The following is a 7,230-nucleotide window of genomic DNA, read 5'->3' as shown; positions in this document are numbered from 1 at the left end:
ATTCAGTATTACTAATGAGAAATTTATATTTCAGCTGATTGCTTTTTTTAAAAAATGGCCTATAGTTTTATTTCTAAAATTTTCATTAGAAAGACTGTCTTCTCAGCAGTATGTTAATCCATTAAATCTAAAGAATAATACATAATTTTATTTTTAATGTATTTTTCTTTAATCTGTCTTTGGTTATATATTCTCTCCACTACCTTTATCAATGCTTCTTTACCTTCAATTAGATGAATTTATCTTCTTGCCTCCAAGTGTTTTCATTTTTTTATGTCATGAGAAAACCTGTGTGTCTTCTCTGTCTTTTGAAAGATTTATGTTCAATATTCTGATTACCTGCTTAAGCTTTTGTCCCATGTATTCTATTATTCGATCAGCTCTTTTAGCTTTTAAATATTTTTTATCATTTTCATAATTCCTAGAAACTCTTTATTGTCAGATTCCTCTCTCATAACAGCTGGTTATTTTCTAAGAAATACAAAATCTCTTGCTTTTCTCAAGTGGTACTAATATGAAATTGTAATGCCCTCTTCTAATGCCTGAATTATATGTTTCTTTCAGGGTCATTTTTTTCCGAGTACTCATTTTGGTTCATTATTTCATGATCATTAGTTGCTCTCAAATCCCTGATGATTGTTAGTTTATATTTATGAATAAAAGCTAGATTAATTAAGTGTATGGTGTGAATTACCATTGCAGTTGTAAAGTATACTTCACAAAATGATCACTTTCTTGAATGAAAGGCTTGTAGACTCACTTTAAATAGGTAGAAGAGAGTTGCCAACAGGTAGCCATCTCTAAAGGATGCCCAGACAGTGGACTGGTGAGCATACTAGGAATTCACAGGGTTTTAGGAAAGCATTATTCCAGAAGTGGTTAATATAATTAAAAAGTTACAGCTGCATGAGCTATCTTCTTTCTTTGTAATGTTTCTTTTTGTATGGAATACTTCAAGATTAAATATTACTTTAATTTAGTGCTTTAAACATTTAAACTCAAGTAAGCGTCAGGCAGTCTACTGCCAACAATTTTTTGTATAGGGGAGGTAAAAGGAAGGTATTGGCCTAGGTATCTAAACTGCAGTCTTCAAGTACCCAGGTATCCATCCTAAAGCCATTTAGTAATTCTTTAATTTCTTTTAGTTTGGATTTGAAGCTAGTTTCAACTTTCTTTCAAAGGAAATTAGACTTTATCAGATTTTTCTGAAAAATTTTACCCTTTGATAACAACCTAACTTTTAACTGACATTGCCATGTGTCTACCATTTTTACTGTGGGTTTTGGGGTTTTGTTTTGGGTTTTTTTTTTGCATTTTTACATATATTGAGTCCAACACCTTGTCTCAGAAGTCTAAAGATTGTTAGATTACTAGATTGTAATTATTAGATTGTTAGATTACATTACTAGATGGCTAGATTGTTCATTATTATTTTCAGGACTGACTTTAAATAAACTGAAAGAGTCCACTTAACAATTCTAGGCTGCAAAGATCTATACTTCAATTTGTAAATAAAATGTCATAATAACCTTTAAATTTTCTAAACAATTTAAGTGAATATTGAAACTGAGTATCCCTATGATTTTGATTAAATTTAGTTTTAAATCTTAGCTCCAGAAACCACATCTCCCTCCTTTAAGAAACCTTTCCTAGCCGATCCACAGAAGAATCAGCAGCCCCCTGCGTAGCAGAAGACAATAGTTTAGACCTAATAATAGTCACAAAGTGTTGACCTGTGCCAGGCTCAAGATCACTTTTTAACTTAAGTTACATTTTGACTCCTGCACATGAAGGTAGAACAAACCCTTGGCTGCTTTGGCATGAGACAAGACAGAAGAACTTCTGAAAAGACTTCAGAACTTCCCCTGGGACCTGAAATAAAAAAAATTATTATCATTATCTCATCTCCAGCCTGTCATCTCCCAGGGTGACCATGAACCTTCAACCCAAAGGTATCTTGTGATTTTGCCCTAATATGATCTGTAACCTCCACACCATAGGATTTTTTAGAGCATCAGCTCCCCATTTCCATATTAGCCAGTTCAATTTTAAACTATTTTTTCTTTCTATACTGCAAACTCCTGCTCATGCATTTCTTTGGGCCAGTGCAAACATTGGGGTTATCATAACAATATATATAAAGACAAGCGCTGAGAAAAATATTTTAGGATATAATTGAAGACTACCATAATATTACTGATGAATTGGAAATTACAGTTTTCCAGGTACTTAAACTATTAACTAGTTGGAAATTTCTTTATATTTTCCCAGATGCAATGAATTTATTACTTACTGATTGAACTTCAATTATTAATGAAAAGGGCATATTGTTATATATCATTAATACTTTTCCATTATTTGTTAAAGCTTCTGAAAATTTTTAGTATAAAAATATAAAATTGCATGATGATTTATTAAGTAAAAATATGAATTTCAAGTACTTATCTCCCTCAATGAAGATTTATTTGCTACTATAAAATCAAATCAATCCCAGAAAGGTACTGACTTGCAAACCTCTGTAAGTTGGCAATTCTCACCCCACATGATAAAGTTCAAATTGTTTTATTCCTCAACATAAACTCATCATTCTAAATTAGTTGATATATAAATAGATGCTATAAATTTGAACTTATGATGTATAAGGGTATGTGTGTGTTTTCACCAATAAAATACAATTTTATATGTTTTATGTATTAATATTTTATTTGAAATTTTCTTTTAAACCTTGAGCATAGGTGGTAAAACATTCGGTTATCTCTTCAAGAAAGTAGTTTTATTTAAGTATTCTTTCTTCATAGAACAGTAAAAATTGTAAAACCTTTTTCTACTACAATTAATATAAGGAAAACCAGGGTTAGAACTTTGAGGGCCTGAATTTTAAGTTTATCACCAACTTTTGTATAGCACATGTGATGAGAAATTCAATTTGCCTTTTAAAACAATCAGTTAAAATCATCTTGAGTAAACAGCAGCTTATCTTTGCAATTGAAGGATTAAATATAAATATCTCAGAATTATCCATATTAAGCTGGTTTATGGAATTTTCATTTATCGTGAGTTCATACGAAAATCCTTGTCATATTAAAGTAGGGGGATATCTTCACTAAACAGGAAAATTATTTCTTTTTTCTAGATGTCATCACAAGAGTGAATTTATCAAGATCCATTACACATTACATAAAAGGTAGAATAAGTATATTAAGTATGTCTTGACATACTTTAATTTCTAAAGGATTATGAATGTGCAGCTTAACTATTATTCTTTTTTCTTGTTAAGTAGTTAAAATACGTCAAATAGCAGGGAATTGGTTCCTTGATGACAGTCTAGTGAATCATTTCACTACAAACATTTTAATGAGTTTAAAAAATAATACAGTAGTTTCCAGACATCCAAAGTTAGCAAAGTTTCTTTGTTTTCAAAGCAGGTTTCATCTTTTCTTAAATGCCACTGGGAATGAAAATGAAGTAAAGATTTTGACTTATCATTTAATAGATTTATTTCTCTTTTGGTTTAAAATATCTTCAAGGTAACTTCATGGCTTTCAGGTAAATGCTAATATCCAACTGCTCTTCCTGGAGATGTAATCTGTATATATGGGGAAAGGGGAGCTTGTTAGACACATTGGTTGTGGAGAGTTGATTTCTAAGCTACATGTGAAAGTGCTTGTATTCCTCTCCTTCTCCACTGGTCCTCATGGAAAGTCGTTCATTATTATTTTTTTCTTCCTGGTCTTACAGAGGCCCCAGATTTCTTTCTACTGTCTTTCCTCTAGCTCAGGCTGCCCATTTCACAACTTTACTATGCAGTTACTTTGTCCCTTTAGCCCTAATAGGAAAAATACTGACTTTGCTGTGCTCCCTTCGTCATTCTGCAGGGAAGAGTAAGAGCTCATAGATCCTAAAGGAGCCATGGGAGGTCGTAAGTGCAAGACCTGGTTTTCTCCTTGTCCGAACATGGGCAACTTGGGGGCCGCAGAATGGCCATGTTCTTGTTGAAGTAAAAGGAATCTCAGCTGTTAGGACTGCAGCTATGTCTGTTTAGTTCAACATTTGCCATCAGCTGACAGAGAAAGTCTCTTACACTGAAGGTGGTAAATACAATTTATATCTGTATTGATTATACTACTTATTTGTGTTGTTTATTGAGCATCTGTACAACTAGAATTTAAACTTCATAAGAAAAGACATTTCTTCTTTCTCTTTTGCTTACTACTGTGTCTACATCTCATACATTATCTGGTTCATATTAGGTCCATAATAAACACTGACTGATTGAATAAATTCATGTGCAAAATGTAAGGACATTCTAATAGATGGTCCTCAACTCATAGATGTGTCAATATCTTTGCTTATTTTTCTTATTTTTTGTGCTTCATAGCATAGGATCAAAAGCAACCTGACCTTCAAAGTATACCTTATTGCCCTTCAGAGGATATATTTTAACACAGCTTGGAGAATATCACCATACACTGCAGGCAGAGTGAAGGCATAATATATAGAAGAACATCTAAAGGAAATGAAATAAAATATAAAAAGCTACAAATGTATTCCCATATTTGCTTTGAAATTCTATGTTTTTTTTGGTGTATCAGGAATACTAAGTTACAGGGACACTTGGCTTAAATCTTGTCAATTATTTCTAGTTAATTTGGTTTCCACTCCTTTCCACTCCTGACTCGAATGGTTTCTAGGTAATGTATAGGTTAAGTAACTTGTCATGAGGAAGCGATAATGAGATTCTTGTAAGTACTGAGGAATAACTGCTGTTTGGCTCTGACCACTCTTTCTGTAAGCACTGGAACTTGGCTGCCAACACAGCACTTTATATATAATTAGAGATTTAAGCAATAATTGTATTGTCACACAAACATTTGTAATCAGGAAAAAAGAGAGAGTTCTAAATTAGTTCTACAAAATAGCATTTTCCAATTTTTTTTAAATTTAAAATGTATTATCTGTTATATAACAATATATATATAGTCATACATTTAACCGTTGTTTTATATATATATATATATATATATAACATTTAACTATATATATATATATATATATAAAACAATGGTTAGATGTATGACAATATGATTAAACAAATATTTTTTCAAAACCTTTAAAATATTCCTCAAGTAGAATTTTTAAATTAACTGATAAAAAGAAATACATATCGTTAAAATAAAACCATTATCAAAATAAAAATAGTTAAACTATTAACAAAAATAATTGTTTAAACTTATTAAAAGATAAAAAATGACTTGCATTCTTGATTGATGCAAGAAATAACATAAAATATAATTAGCTGTTCTTTGACTATGTCCTTCTGAAAAACTTCAAATAATTTAAAAGTCAAAAATGGTAATCAGTTTGTGAGGAATAGGAGAGAATTAGGAAAATGTGCAGACACATTAAGAAAATTTACTAGGAATTCTACTTCCAGGCATGATATTGTAATAGGAATATGATTTACCATCTTGCCTTAAACAATTAGAAAACTGAACAAAATGGGTGAAATAAGTTGTCAGCCATTAGGCAGTGCTAACCCAAGGAAATAGTGGGTGAAGAAAGAGAACAGAACAAAGTGAATGCCAGGATTCCTCCATGTGAATGAAGCCACGGTGCCAAGAGGGACAACCCAGAGTATGGCCGGCAGGGCATGTTGAGGAGACAAAGTTAAGTGTTTGGGGAACACAATAGGTGGGACAAAATACTGAAAATGTTTCTTATATTCTGTTGAGAGACTGTCTCAAGTTTTAGTTCATGATGAATAAACTCGTGAATTTGAGTAACTAGTAACAAAAACTATTCCAAATAAGCACACAGTGAAAAGTGATGGAACAAAGAGAATAGAGCATCAGTGAGCTTTGGGACAATATCACAGAGAATAACATAAGTGTAATTAGGGTACCAAAAAGAGAGGAGAAAGAAATGGTACATAGAACATAAAATAGAAATAGAGAAAATGTTAAATATGACTTTATTAAATTTTTAAAAATTTGCTCTCTGCAAGACACTCTAACAACAATGAAAAGACAAGCTACAGACTGAGAGAAAAAACTATTTGGAAATCTTACATATGATTTAAAAAAAACTTGTGTTCAAAAAATATAATAGGATGAATTCCTAACTAGAAATCATCAGATATAGAAAGTATAGAGAGCTAATTAGGCAAGGTATTGCCTAACATTTTATGGACTGACTTTTGACAGAGCCATACTGGAGTAAGTCTTTTCCACACCTCAGTGAGGCTCTCTTTCCCTCTCTCCTCCGAGGAAAGACTCCCTTGCTCCTTACTTCAAACTCTGCAGGCCGGTCCTGTTGGATTTACAAAATGCCACTGCTCTGCTAGCCCCTAATTAGTCCTGTCTCCCAGCCTTGCCTCTTCCTCCTTCATGCCTCACAGCTCCCAAACTAACACTTGTGGAAATAAATGAAATCAAATGAGAACAGAAACTGCTGATTCAGAACTTGCTGTATAAAGGAAGTCAGCCACCATTACTTGAATTTGGCAGAAACTAAAATGACAAATAGTGAAGTGAGAAACCCTTGCCGTGAAGAGGGAAGGCTTCAGATATGATCTGAGTGAAGTTGGATGGTGTGGGAAGCAGGACATCTTATGTGATTGATTTGGGAAAACCAATCACATAAGATTGGACGTGGCTTTCTCTGTTTGGTTCTGAGCAGCACTCTTAGCTGGTGCAAAAAATAGGGAAGCTGTCATTCCTTAAGTCCTGAGCTAATCACTGCACAGGTTGGGGCCAGGGTTCTCTTTCCACAGATGGTCTGGTTAGTGTGTGTTTGTATATTTAGCCTCTCACATTCAAGATTTGTCACCTTTGCACAACTTCTTAGAAACTCATAATTTTCTTTAGATTTTCTTACAAATAGTCAATTGAGAAAGTACTGTTATTACAACCCAAGAGCTGCCTCTAGGCAGATGCCTAGCACTGACAGAAAAAGGGGGAGCTGTGATTATACTGAATATTATCTGTGGGAACATAATTCATCTTCTTAAAGATTATCTTTAACGTGCTTTTGTTTTTAAATTTAAATTTCACTTGAATTCATTTCAGTAAGGCAGAAATACACTAACCTGAGACAAAACTGTAGTTTCATTTATGTGAGAAGTAAGAGTGGACCTCCTTTTAAAATGATGTGCACCAAAATACCTAGGGAATGCAGATATAGGTATTCTAGATATCCTACTCTAGATTAGAAAATTAAAAGATAGCCCTG

This window comes from Sturnira hondurensis, unplaced genomic scaffold, assembly GCF_014824575.4.
Source record: "Sturnira hondurensis isolate 20B ecotype Veracruz unplaced genomic scaffold, ASM1482457v3 Scaffold0004998, whole genome shotgun sequence".
Classification (NCBI taxonomy): domain Eukaryota; kingdom Metazoa; phylum Chordata; class Mammalia; order Chiroptera; family Phyllostomidae; genus Sturnira; species Sturnira hondurensis.
The sequence above is the reverse complement of the archived record's forward strand: the minus strand, read 5'-3'. Positions refer to the sequence as shown.